This window comes from Bos grunniens, chromosome 13 (genome assembly GCF_055505025.1).
Source record: "Bos grunniens cultivar Pamir isolate PY7600 chromosome 13, Bosgru_T2T1.0, whole genome shotgun sequence".
In the NCBI taxonomy this organism is placed as follows: Eukaryota; Metazoa; Chordata; class Mammalia; order Artiodactyla; family Bovidae; genus Bos; species Bos grunniens.
The window spans coordinates 51,767,740-51,781,826 of NC_141177.1; the positions used below are offsets into that span (position 1 = coordinate 51,767,740).

Here is a 14,087-nt window from a genome sequence, read left to right on the forward strand (position 1 = left end):
TTGCTTTATGCTCCTAGATCAGAGAGCAATATGGTCAATACTGTTGGGCGAGTGTGTAATTTCCTCGGTTCTGTCTCGTCACAACAAAAATTTGAAGCAATGGACGGACCAGTGTTACAACTCCGTGCAGTTTCCTTGGACAGGCCAGTGTGACAGCTCCGTGTTACATCTCAGTTTTATTTAGGAAGCAAAGAAAAGACATACTTGAGGCATGAGGGCAGGCCGACCCGTGTGAAGACTCGAAGAGAAGAGAAGCACCCAGCCCAGTTTTGGCTCTTTTTATATGTTTTTTTCCTCCTCACCTGAGCCTGCCCTATGTAAATTGGGCTAGCTAGGAGGGCTGTTTGGTACTCACTCTGTTCTCCGACCTTCCTTTGTTCTATTTTCACAGGCTTTTCCCTTCTTTGTCTTTTAGCCACCACCATTTTGGACTCCTTTTCCCTATTTTAACTACCTAAAAATACCAAGTACAACTTGGGAAATACATTTTTGAAATAAAATCTAGAAGATGAATGGATCCCAAATGGTTTGATGCATTTCTATAGCAAAGTCTATATTCTGAAGACTCTGCTCCTTGGAACATTTCATTGGTACATTACATATATTGTTTGTTTGACTGCTTTGGGTCTTGGTTGCAGCATGTGGGATCTTTTGGCTGCAGTGAGTAAGCTTCTTTGTAGTTGAGGTGTGCAGACCTAGTTGCCCTGTGGCATGTGGGATTTTAGTTCCTCGACCAGGGATTGAACCTGTGTCCCCAGCACTGGAATGCAGATTCTTAACTACAGACCACCAGGGAAGTCTCCATTACATTGCTTAAACACTGATGCAATGTCTCTGTATATATATAGATCTTTCTCCAGTGTTTCAGCATTATCTTCTTCACTTCTGAGTTAACATTTCAATGGAGTTCCTGTCCTGTGCTTTGACAGTCAGTCTTTCACATTTTATTTACCCTGGTTTTCTTATATTCTACTCAAGTAGATGAGCTGGTCTTTCATAAAAGTCAAAATATCAGTGTACACATACAAGGGAAAAAGTCATCTGATATGCAGGCAAAATTCGGTCTTTATTCATTCTCTTCCTCAGCCTGAAACCTGTGTTACTCCCATTGTGAACAGAGAATCACGTACCCTCTTAGGTTTTCCTCTGCCTGCAAGTTATAAAGCAGAACTTTAAGTGGGTTGAGGTAAAGCTTAAATTGTGAAGTATGTAAAATGTTCATTTATTGTATATTTCATATATGTATATTTCAAAATGTATTCAACATCTAAGTCTGGGGCAGGTGCCTAGACTTCTCTCCACCCGCCTTTTGGATCTTCTGTAAATTATCCCAGTTCCTTCCTCATTTCTCTCTTGCTTCTGTAGCATGGGATGTCAAGTTTCCATGTTCCCAAATGTTTTCTCCCATATTCTTCCTCAAAACTCCACTTTTTCTGTGCTAGATCATCCCTGCTAAGAGATGTACTAATTCATTTTATGATGTGAATGGTGAATGGTGTGGCTTTTCTGAACACCATACCTCCCATTCTGTATCTAACTGGATTCATTAAGGAGAGTCACCAATATCTGATTTACTAATTCGAAATGTCTAGGCCATTGTACCTTCCTAAGAGAGAGCCAGAAGTTTGAAGGTAAAACTGTGTGATTAGTATCAAGAATTAACCTGAGTCAGGGATGGCCATCAAATTTCCCATCCTAACTTTTAGTGTGATCCCTACCTGATAATCCCACAAACTAACATCAGATCCCCTCCTAGTTGCTGGAGTTTCTCTCTGTATTCTGGGAGGCTAGTTCAAGCTCACAGGTGATTCTGTCATAATTTAGAAAGAGGCATATTGCTAAAAAGAGATAGTGTTTATTTAAAGCCCTTAATCCTTCTCATCTCTTGGACTAACATGGAATGTTTTCATGCCTTTTGAAGCTCTGCAAATCACTGGAATTCTTAGATCATTGTATTCTTAATTCCAATCAATTTTTTAAGTGTGAAACATGCATTTATTATGAGCCAGTTGATTCTAAAATCATGGTATTTTGACATGCTATCTTTGTTTTAAAACTTGATTTAATTCATTTGTTTGGCTTCATTAGGTCTCAGTTGTAGCACATGGAATCTTTGTTGCATAATGTGGGATCTTTCCTTGTGACACGTGGGTTCAGTTGCCCCACATGGTGTGGGATCCTCATTCCCTGACCAGGCATCTAACCTGCTTCCCCTGCTTTGCAAGGCAGATTCTTAACCGCTGGACCACCAGGGAAATCTGTGACATGGCATCTTGATTTGAGGGCTTTTTTAAAAATAGTTTTATTTATTTATTTTGGCTGTGCTGAGTCTTCATTGCTGTGTGTGAGCTTTCTCTAGCTGCAGCAAGTGAGGGCTGCTCTCTAGTGTCAGTGCATAAGCTTCTCATTGCAGTGGCTTCTCTCGTTGTGGAACACGGGCTGTCTACAGCGCTCGGGCTTCAGATAGTTCACTAGCTCTCCTTTGGATCACTTCAATGGCCTTTACTCTGTTCATCATTCACCATACTGGTACTCTTCTCATCCATCCTCTGTACAATGCCAGGGTGGCTTTTTAAAAAAATTTTTATTGGTGTGTAATAGATTTACAATGTTGTGTTAGTTTCAGGTGTACAGCAAGGTGATTCAATTATACATGTACATATATTCATTCTTTTTCAGATTCTTTACCTATATAAGTTATTACAGATTATTGAATAGAGTTTCCTGTGCTAGAAGTCCTTATTAGTTATCTATTTTGTAGATAGTAGTGTGTATATGTCAGAGAAGGCAATGGCACCCCACTCCAGTACTCTTGCCTGGAAAACCCCATGGACGGAGGAGCCTGGTAGGCTGCAGTCCATGGGGTCTTGAAGAGTTGGACACGACTGAGTGACTTCACTTTCACTTTTCACTTTCTTGCATTGGAGAAGGAAATGGCAACCCACTCCAGTGTTCTTGCCTGGAGAATCCCAGGGATGGCGGAGCCTGGTGGGCTGCTGTCTGTGGGGTCACACAGAGTCGGACACGACTGAAGCGACTTAGCAGCAGCAGCAGCAGCAGCAGTGTGTATATGTTAATCCCAAACTCCTAATTTATCCTCTACCCACTACATTTCCCCTTTGGTAACCATAGGTTTGTTTCAAAATCTGTGAGTCTGTTTCTGTATCGTAAATAAGTTCATTTGTGTCATTTTTAAAAATTAGATTCCACATATAAGTAATATTATATGATATTTGTCTTTGTCTAACTTGACTTCACTTAGTATGGTAATTTCTAGGTCCATCCATGTTGCTGCAAATAATACTATTTCATTGTTTTTTTTTTTATGGCCAAGTAATATTCCATTGTATACAGGTATGGATATTGGGTGATGATCTGTGGTCACAATTCACTTCCACCACATCTATCCCTGCCCCAACCTGTTTGGAATCCGTTGAGTTTTGTTTTGTTTTGTTTTTCAAATTCAAAGCTGAGACTAAATTCAAACTTAAGGTCCTATGTCCAACACTGTGGTGTTGGAGAAGACTCTTGAGAGTCCCTTGGATTGCAAGGAGATCCAACCTGTCTATCCTAAAGGAGATCAGTCCTGGGTGTTCATTGGAAGGACTGATGCTGAAGCTGAAACTCCAATACTTTGGCTACCTCATGCGAAGAGTTGACTCATTGGAAAAGACTCTGATGCTGGGAGGGATTGGGGGCAGGAGGAGAAGGGGGTGACAGAGGATGAGATGGCTGGATGGCATCACCGACTCGATGGACATGAGTTCGAGTGAACTCTGGGAGTTGGTGATGGACAGGGAGGCCTTGTGTGCTGCGGGTCACAAAGAGTCAGACACGACTGAGCAACTGAACTAACTGACTGAGTATTGAGTCGAGTTTCCTGTGCTATACCGTAGGTCCTAGTCTCTTTTATATTATTAAAAAGCATATTAAAAAGCAGAGATATTAAAAAAAAAAAGCAGAGATGTTACTTTGTGACAAAGGTCTGTCTAGTGAAAACTGTGGTTTTTCCAGCAGTCATGTATGGATGTGAGAATGGACTATAAAGAAAATTGAGCACCAGAGAATTGATGCTTTTGAACTGTGGTGTTGAAGAAGACTCTTGAGAGTCCCTTGGACTGCAAGGAGATCCAACCAGTCAATCCTAAAGGAAATCAGTCCTGAATATTCATTTAAAGGACTGATGCTGAAACTCCAATATTTTGGCCACCTGATGCAAAGAACTGACTCACTGGAAAAGACCCTGATGCTGGGAAGGATTGATGGCAGGAGAATAAGGGGATGGGATAGAGGACCAGATGGTTGGATGGCATCACTGACTTGATGGGCAAGAATTTAAACAAGCTCCAGGAGTTGGTGATGAACAGGGAAGCAGTTCATCACCAGAAGCAGAAGCATCACGTGGTGCAGTCCATGGGGTCGCAAAGAGTTGAATATGACTGACTGAACTGAACTGAAAGGCAGGAACACAAGTGCCCAGTTCCCAGAGGCCAGACAGAAACAGAAGGTGAGTCTGGGGCTGAAGCCAAAAAAGCAGAAGATGATGAATTCCTCAGTGAGCTGCTAGGCCTGACCTGGGAGAGTGCCTGAGAGGGCAGCCATAGCAGTGGCTGCTGGGAGCATATGTGGCCCGTTTGTCCACATGAATCAGGTTCATGAAATGACCATGAGCAGAACTGGCTTCCTACTGTCTCTCCATTTGTGCAGGAGCCTTTTGCTGGACACTTGGAATGCTTATCACTGAAGCACACAATTAGGACTTGGTTTGGTAAGTTTAAAGACCATGACATAATGAGATCTTTCATAAAAGAAAATGGTGTCAGTGCAAAATATACAGGGACCATTTTCCTGAAGAAATGCTTTACAGAACAGCACCCTGGTGCAATTACACGTCAGATTGATCCAGCCTTATAATGATAAAATTCCATCTCCATAGGGTTCAGAGTGTTACTTAAGAATCTTAAATATGCTGTCAGACAGTGTCTGGAAAAGGAAAAAAATTCTTACTCCTTTTTTTTACTTCCTTTCCAAAATATCTAACTAAATAAAAGTAGAAATGAATGGATTTTTCACATTTCCTTCACACATTGAATAATAATGACTGTGACCTGGATTTTTTTTTGTCTGCAAAGTAAAATATATTCCAAAAATTCAACATTCATCTTTACAGCTGATTCTGTATTTTTAGAACTTGTGTTTTCCACACTTATGTAATTGGCTATTAACTTTAATGGAACAATTTTTAAAAGTCAGGAGCCAGTCCTATGCTGGGGTGCTTGGAGAGATTCGGGAGGTTAGTTTGCTCATCGCTTTGTGCTCATTCAGAACGGCCTCGGGAGCCAGCCAGAAGGTCCAGTCCCTCTCCTGTTTTCAAAGACTTTGCAACCCCACTTTTTCACAATCTGACTTCTCATTCCACTCCTGCCTTGTGACCTCATTTTATCTTTATGAGACTTGGGATGAGTGAAAACAATAACAGGTTACCATTTTATGAGGGCTTCCCGGGTAGTGCTAAAGAATCCACCTGCTAATGCAGGAGACATTAGAGACGCACGTTTGATCCCTAGGTCGGGAAGATCCCCTGGAAGAGGGCATGGCAAACCACTATAGTATTCTTGCCTTGAGAATCCCATGAATAGAGGAGCCTTGTGGGCTACAGTCCATAAGGTCTCAATGAGTCAGACATGACTGAAGTGACTTAGCATGCACGCACACATTATGAAAAGGCAGTGCCCCCAACCCTGCTTTGGTTTAAGGGTTCCCTGTGTCGAAGGAAGCACCACCTCCTCCTAGTAACCGTGATCAGAAACCTGTGCCTTACCCTGGATATCTTCCCTTCAGTACCCATTTGCAGTCCATCACCAGACTTTATTTCACCTCCCAACTATGTCTCAAAGCCACTTCCTTCTTTCCACTCCCCACCACTGCTTGGGTCTGGGTTACCATGATGGTTAATTCTCTTTGTTTCCTTGCTCCTGGGCTCTAGTACCCAGTCAGTATTTAATCAAACGTGAATCCAGACATTGCCGTGAGTGTGTGCTTTACATCCACCAGCAGTTGACTTGAAGTAAAGAGAATAACCCTTGATAATGTGAGTAGGCCTCCTTCATTCAACTGATTTCCTTAAAAGCAAAAACTGAAGTTTCCCAGAAAAGATGTTCTGTTTCAGGATTGCAGCATCAACTACTGCCAGCCTGCCCTGCAGAGTTTAGACTTGCCAGCCCCCATGACTGAATGGGTCAATTCCCTAAAATAAATCTATATAGATAGATATCAGTGTTAATTGACTCTTATTTCTGCTTCTCTGGAGAGCCCTAACTGATAAGAGCTGCTCAGGATCTCAACTGTTACCCCTACTGCTGCTGCTAAGTCGCTTCAGTTGTGTCTGACTCTGCGTGACCCCATAGACGGCAGCCCACCAGGCTCCCCTGTCCCTGGGATTCTCCAGGCAAGAACACCGGAGTGGGTTGCCATTTCCTTCTCCAATGCATGAAAGTGAAAAGTGAAAGTGAAGTCACTCAGTCATGTCCAACTCTTAGCGACCCCATGGACTGCAGCCTACCAGGCTCCTCCATCCATGGGATTTTCCAGGCAAGAGTACTGGAGTGGGGTTCCATGGCCTTCTCCAACTGTTACCTCTAGTTACCGCCTAACTGGTGTTCTGGTTGTCTGTTGCTGCATTATAAATTGATGACTTGTGACTTCCTTTGCAGTCCAGTAGTGAAGACTCTGTGCTGCCACTGCAGGGAGCACAGGTTTGATCCCTAGTCAAGGAGCTAAGATCCCACATCCTGTGCAGCTTGGCCAAGAAAAAACACAAAAACGAAAGGCAGTTGACTTAAGGCAATGATTTCATACTCTCTCACAGTTCCATTGGCTGACTGGGCTGAGCTGGGGGACTCTTCATCGAGGGCTGTCTTATGTTTTGTAGTCGGTGGTTGGCCTGGGCTGGGCTGGACCCCCACAGTGGCCTGCTCCCACAGCTGGTGGTTGATGTTGACTTTCGTAGGAGCTCAGCGAGGGCTGCCATTTATATTGCCTGCAAGAGACACTTTGCTTGTGACCTGTGCTTCTTACAGCTTCCTGTCCAGAGACTGAATGTTCCAGGAGACTCAGGCAGAAGCCCCAAGATTTTTATGACCCAGAACACCACTTATGCTGTGTTCTGTTGATCACAAGAGTCACAGAGGCCAGCCCAGATTCGAGGGAAGGGCTTTGAGATTTTATTTCTTAATATGAGGAATACCAAGCATGCATAGGAAGAGAAGGAACTGGTAGTGGTCATCTTTGGAGACCATCTTCAGTACTGGGTCACTGCCATATCCTCCTAACTGACCACACCAGTTTATTCAATCCCCCCTCCCCTGACTTGTCCTCCCCACTAGAGCTAGGGGATGACCCTGGCAGATCTCATTGTGTCCTTGCCATAACTAGACCTTCAATGACTTGTTCTTTCCCATAGAAAGAAGTGGAATTGTTCCCCTTATCTTACTTCTGAGACTTGTCCTGATGCAGTTCTTCACGGTTCCCTACCACGCACTCTACCTTCCAATGCCAGCCAGAGTTTCTTCCAGCAATTTGCATGTTTCATGTTCTTTCTCCTCCCAGCTTCCACATGCCCTGTTTTCTGTTTCTCAGTGTCTTTCTCTGCCTTACTTGTCTCCCTTTATAGTAAGGCCCCTACATACGAACCTTCAAGTTTTAAGCTTTCAGAGATACGAACTTGCATTTTCATGTCCAATTGTGTAAGTTAGTTCACGTATCCAGCATGCTTTTCAAGATGCTATACTGTAAGATTTAAAACGTTTTTATTTACTTTTTGTGTTTCTTTCTTACATATTATTTGTGTGAAAAGTATTATAAACCTTTGACAGTACAGTAAAATACAGCCAATCATGCTAGTTGGGTACCTAGGCTAACTTTGTTGAACTTACGAACAAATTGGACTTAAAAACGTGCTCTCAGATTGCAATGGTGAATAAGTCCCTTGATTTGTGCAGGTACTTATGTTTTAAAACTCCTTTTCCTAGGACCCTCATTAGACTCTTAAGGAATGGATCCCAGAAAAAGGCAGCTCTTTAGTCTCTGACTTACCCTGCCTGCCACATGTCTCATTAGGGAGTCTCAGAGAGTTTGATAAACAGAAGACAGGCCTGTGAGCCCTGGGCTGGGACACTTGGGTAGTTAGTATTCAGTGTCCTATAGTGTCTTGTACACTGTGAGCCTTAAGCCATCATTAACATTTCATGGAAATCTGGGAAGCATCCCATTTAAAACTAAAGAATTTTGACCAGGGACTCAAAATGAACTGGAAAAAAAAGTGAAGATGAAAACCAGGGAAACACTCAGCACCTATAGTGGTAAAAGAAAAAGGAATTTCTTCAATTTGAACAAAAATCTCTGCCTCCAAAGTATTTCATTAGACCAACTGTGATGCAACTTGTACATCTTCAGATTCCACCTTTATAGGTCAAGGCTAAAAGTATTAAGCCTTGACCAACCTACTTCTTGAGAGTGATAGCTTATGGTGAACTATGTCAGATTTGTGATCTCTGAAGAAGATTTAGCTTCAGGACCAGGGACCAGACTTTATCACTCAAGAGCTTTTGTATAGCAAAGTTTTATTAAAGTATAAAAAGGGACAGAGAGAGCTTCTGACATAGACATCAGAAGGGGGACGGAGAGTGCCCCCCTTGCTAGTCTTAGCAACGGAGCTATACACTTTTCAATTGGTTATTAACAATAAATCAAAAGAATGTCTCAAGGCTGTAAAGGTCTTAACAGACCCACTCCCACAATAAATATTTGAAGATAACAGGATTAGAACTAATATAGAAAGATCTTACTAGACCTGCTCCCATAATATACATTTTAAGGTGACAGGATTAGTCAGAAGATTCTCAAGAAGGAGAAACATGTCCTCAAGCAGGATACATTGTTGTTATATAATCATTGGTACAGAGTTTAAAGAAAAGCATATCCTTGAGCAAGATAAGTTGTTTTTTTTTGTTTTTTTTTTGTTTTTTTTTTTAAGATAACTTGTTTTGTTGTGCAGTCATCAGCTCTGGGCTTAAAGAAAAAAAAATTTTTTTTGTCCTTCTCTCTTCCTTGAGAACTCCAGATTCCAATCTCCTCCTCAAGAGCCCGGAACCCCTTTCTTCTCCTCAGGGACCCTGGACTTCTTATCATCTTGCCTAGGAACTGACTCTCTCAAGAGTGAAGCACTCTGAAAGGAAGTAAGCTGCTTCTAGATTTGGAAATCTGTGCAGTATAGAGGGTCTCCAGTCTTTTCCTAACCCACTCCAGTGTTCTTGCCTGGAGAATCCCAGGGACGGGGGAGCCTGGTGGGCCGCCGTCTGTGGGGTCGCACAGAGTTGGACACAACTGAAGTGACTTAGCAGCAGCAGCAGCAGTCTTTTCCTGGAGGTGGAAGGGAGTAGATTTCTTTTTGGAACTGGATTGTGTGGATAAAGTTGCTGAAAGCATGACGGAGCAGGATTAGATCATCATCAAGCCAGGGGTTTCTTTTCCATTAAATTCTGGGACACAATGTCTGGACCGCTTGATAACCCTGATCCCGTCCATCGACGACCATGGACACCCTCTGTGTAAAACAAGAACCTTGAATGTCTCAGTTATATAGAGGGTTTGAAGCATTCACATGTAAGATTTTTTGCAGCCTTTGAGTTGTGTCTGGACAGGTTGTCAGCGAGGTGCTACCAGCATTATTTTGGGAGCCACTATGTCGTTTGGTGCCTTCTGGAAAGCATTCTAACGGAAAAAGCTCAAAGTCAAGCATTACCCACCCAATGTACTCTAATGTAAATTGCAGAGAAGTGAATGTTAGAAAATGTAAGTTAACGTAAGGTAACAACCTCGGTCTTATCACAGTAAACTCTCAACTCCTGTTTTCTCATCTCTAAAATAGGAATAATTTTATGTTCTACTTCATACTAAATGTGCAATGCTCTGGAAAGTACAGTGCTTTACAGGGATGGGTTTGTGAATGCCAATCTGGCTGAATATTTACTCTGCATTGGAAAGGGTGAGCTTTTTGACTTTGTCTATGGGTTCAAATGCTAATTCATTCCTGAAACACTCTCACAGACACCCCCCAAAATAGTTTTGCCAGTTCTCTGAGCAACTTGGCTCAGTTAAGTTGACGATGAAATTCACCATCACATCCAGGTAATACCATCAGTGTCCTTTATTTCTTATTTGTCCTGATGCACTCACAATAATGAGCGTGGCAATTTCCCCCTTTATGCATAAAAAGAACAAGCTTGGTGGGCTACAGTCCACGGGTCGCAAAGAGTCGGACACGACTGAGCGACTTCACTTTTGTTCTTTTTATGCATAGAGGGGGAAATTGCCATGCTCATTATTGTGAGTGCATCAGGTTGACTTTGGAGTCACCAAGGGTTAGAATTGACTTTGTTTTTAGGAATGATGGAAAATGGAATAACAGAAATAAAGTTTTATTTTGTTTTGTTTGTTCTAAGCATCTCAGCTCTATACTAGCACTGGCTGTTACAGGGATCTTTACCTTGCAGATGAACTGGGAAATGACAAAGAGCGTAAATTTATAATTCTGCCACTGACTATAAAGGCTTAAAGTGTCACATTAGTAAGTGACCCAACATAGGCTACAAAAATGATGTTTTGGATAATTATTCTGATGTTTTTCCTGGGAAGTTATTATGAGTGTTTAGATGTTTAACATTGATTTTCCCCCCTCTTTTTATTTTTATTTTTTCATTGGCATATAATTGCTTTACAATGTTGTGTTATTGTACTTTTTGCTACACAACAAAGTTAACATTGATTTTTGATAGTGATTTCTTTAAAAGTGCAAGGAAGGAATGGCTAAATTGATTCTGATACATTCAGACAATGGAACATGACTCCAGCAATAAAAAGGGACAAGTTACCAACATACACAGCAACATACATGAATGGCAGAAACATTTATACCAAGTGAAAGAAGCCTTACACAAAAGTATATATATGATATGATATTTTAAATTAATTAAATACAAAAAACTTTATTAGAGTACAATTGATTTAAAATGTTGTGTTAATATGATTATGCTTATATAAATTCTGGAACAGGCAAAACTAATGTTTGGTAAAAAAAAAAAAAAGATCACGAATGGTGTTGACTTGAGGTGGGGTTGGACTGGAGGTGGACTAGAAGAGTTTGAGGAATTGTTTGGTAGAGTTGGTAATATTCTATATCTTGATAGAGGATTGGGTTACAGGGGTCTCTGCACTTCTCAAAACTCATTGAATACATTTGGGATTTTATTGTATGTAAATTCTACCCCCAAATACATAATAATGTTATACATGCTGAAGTATTTAGGGCTGAAGTCTACTGATACCTTCAATTTACTTTGAATTGTAATATCTGTAACAGCAAAAGTGAATTGATGGGTAAATACACATTAAGGCAAATACAGTAAAAAAAAAAATTACTTGTGGAGTCTATCTGGTCATTATTCAAATGCACATTGTCCAGTTCTTTCAAATTTCCCGTGGATTTGAAAATTTTATAATTGAGAATATAATTTCAGAAAATTAGAAAAAAAAATTTGGCTGCACTGTATGGCTTGTAGTATCTCAGTTCCCTGACCAAGGATTGAATCCAGGCCACAGCATTGAAGGCACTGAATCCTAACCAGTAGCCCACCAGGGAACTCCCAGAAAAAAACTATTTAAAATCCCACAAAGGGTACTCTGCTTAGTGCTTTTGTGTGTGTATGATGCAATATTCTTTCAAGCACCATATATCCTTAGAGAAATTAAATTACTTGTAGACAGTACTTGAGAATCTATTCTACTGCCTTTCTCAACATGTTTTGTAAGAGATATTTAAAATTATAAATACATAAGGATTTCTGAGTTTGCAGTATGTCACATGAATTGTTATGAAATTAAATTTATCATTAAGAATACTATCATGTTTTTGATGACACATCATTTCATTTTCAATGTTTTCTTTTGTTGTTCTCCATGATCTCACTTTTAGAAATGGTAGGTTCTGAAATACAGAGAGGGATACTATTTTAATAAGATAAGCTGACTTATAAGAATTCATTTGAAAATCTTGATTTTTACAGTTCAAATAATATCATAGCACTGACTTTTCATACCCTGAAAATTATTGGAATCCAAGATGACTGGAATGTAATTCAAAATGAACAGGACTTCCCTGGTGGTCCAGTGGTTAAGAATTCACTTTGCAGTTCAGAGGACACAGGTTTAATCCCATCCCTGGTCAAGGAACTAAGATCCCATCCACCACAATTAAAGATACCATGTGCTGCAACTAAGACCTGACACAGTCAAAAAAATGAATAAATATTTTTTTAAATGACCATGATAGACCAGAGTGTTGTATTTTTTTCAAAAGAAACAAGTTCAGTAGGAACATATATAAAAGTATACCCTTCAGGACCAAAGCCAGTTAAAAAATGTGCAGTGTAGAAGAACCAGTTGGGAATCTAGGGTATCAATACCCACTGAGTATTCACTGTTCCTTGTGCTATGTAGGACCCAACTATAATATATATTTTTAAGTGAACAGAGAAATATGTAAAGGTTTAAAGATGAACAAGATGACTTTAGTGAAAACCGGTCTTAGGAAAAAATCTGAGAGAAGAGGAAATTCTCTAAATGCATCAAGATGGAAAAAGTTCAAGCTTTGCTTGATGATTACCATTTTCATTTACATGAAGTGTTTTTATGGAAAGATTCTGTGAGAAACTAACCAGAGAAGTGGATTTAAGAAAAGAGAGTTCAGTTTTGCAAATGACAGAGTCTCTTGACTTCAAGGTTATGAAATTATGATCAAGAGATTATATGGAATCTACATCTCTGGAGAATTACACTTGCAAAATGTAAATTCTGAGTGGTTCTAGATTCACCTGCCAGAAGTTGGGGGTAAACTCGGATGATCCCTGGAAGGACCTTTCTGGGTCTGCATTCTGGCAGTAAGGTGTCACTCCACTAGAACAGTTAACAGACATTGCTTGGCTCTAAATTACTCTAAACTTTCTCTAAAGAATGGCAGCTTTAAATTCGCCTCACTTAAAAATTCACTCTATTAATGTGCATCAGTGCAGTTATGGTTAGCTGTACTGTACTGTATACTTGCAATTTGCTAAGAAAGTAAATCTCAAGTATTCTTACCATAAAAAAAAAGAAAGATAACTATGTGGAGTGATGGAATATGTTGATTAGTTTGATTATGGTGATGAATGTACAATATGTGTGAGTATCAAAACATGAACATAAACAATTTGCATTTGTGAATTTTTTTTTTTTTTTTTTTGGCCACGCTGCATGGCTTGCAGGATCTTAGTTCCCTGACCAAGAGATTGAACCCAGGCCCTCTGCCATAATGTCCTAACCACTGGACCACCAGGGAATTCCCTGTATTTGTGAATTATACTTCAATGAAGCTTGAAAAAAATCACTGTTGAATGGTGCTTCTTTTTGTTGAAATTGTCTTGTAATAAATGATTACGTATTGCTTTGGTGATGGTGTGTGATACTGGTCTTAATTTGATTTCTATACTTTTTAATAAAATAATTAGAAAGTATTCTATCATTTTCTTTTTGTGGTTACAACATTATCATGAGAAAGAAGTCTTTATATTTATTTTATATATTTATTTACTTAATTATTTTTGGCAGCACTGGGTCTTTGTTGCTGTGCAAGGACTTTCTCTAGTTGAGGCAAGTGGGAGTCACTCTCTAGTTGCATTGCACAGACTTCTCATTGTGGTGGTTTCTTTTGTTGCAGAGCACGGGGTCTAGGGCACGTGGGCTCAGTAGTTGTGGCTCCCAGATTCCAGAGCACAGCTCAATAGTTGTGGCACATGGACTTAGTTGTTCTACGGCATGTGGGATCTTCCTGGAGCAGGGCTCGAATCCATGTTCGCTGCATTGGCAGGTGGATTCTTTACCACTGGACCACCAGAGAAGTCCCAAGTCTTTATATATAAACCATTATATACTCAGCATTTCCTATGGGTGACTCAGTCCTTACCTGAGTGTGAGTACATTAGTGGTGTTTGCTA

The 14,087-nt window shown here is 40.4% G+C and overlaps 1 protein-coding gene across 1 annotated transcript in view; it reads left to right on the top strand.

Moving 5' to 3' along the window:
* ST8SIA6 (ST8 alpha-N-acetyl-neuraminide alpha-2,8-sialyltransferase 6) overlaps window positions 1-14,087 on the top strand; it is a 159,426-nt gene that overhangs the window by 123,226 nt on the left and 22,113 nt on the right. The window lies entirely within an intron of this gene.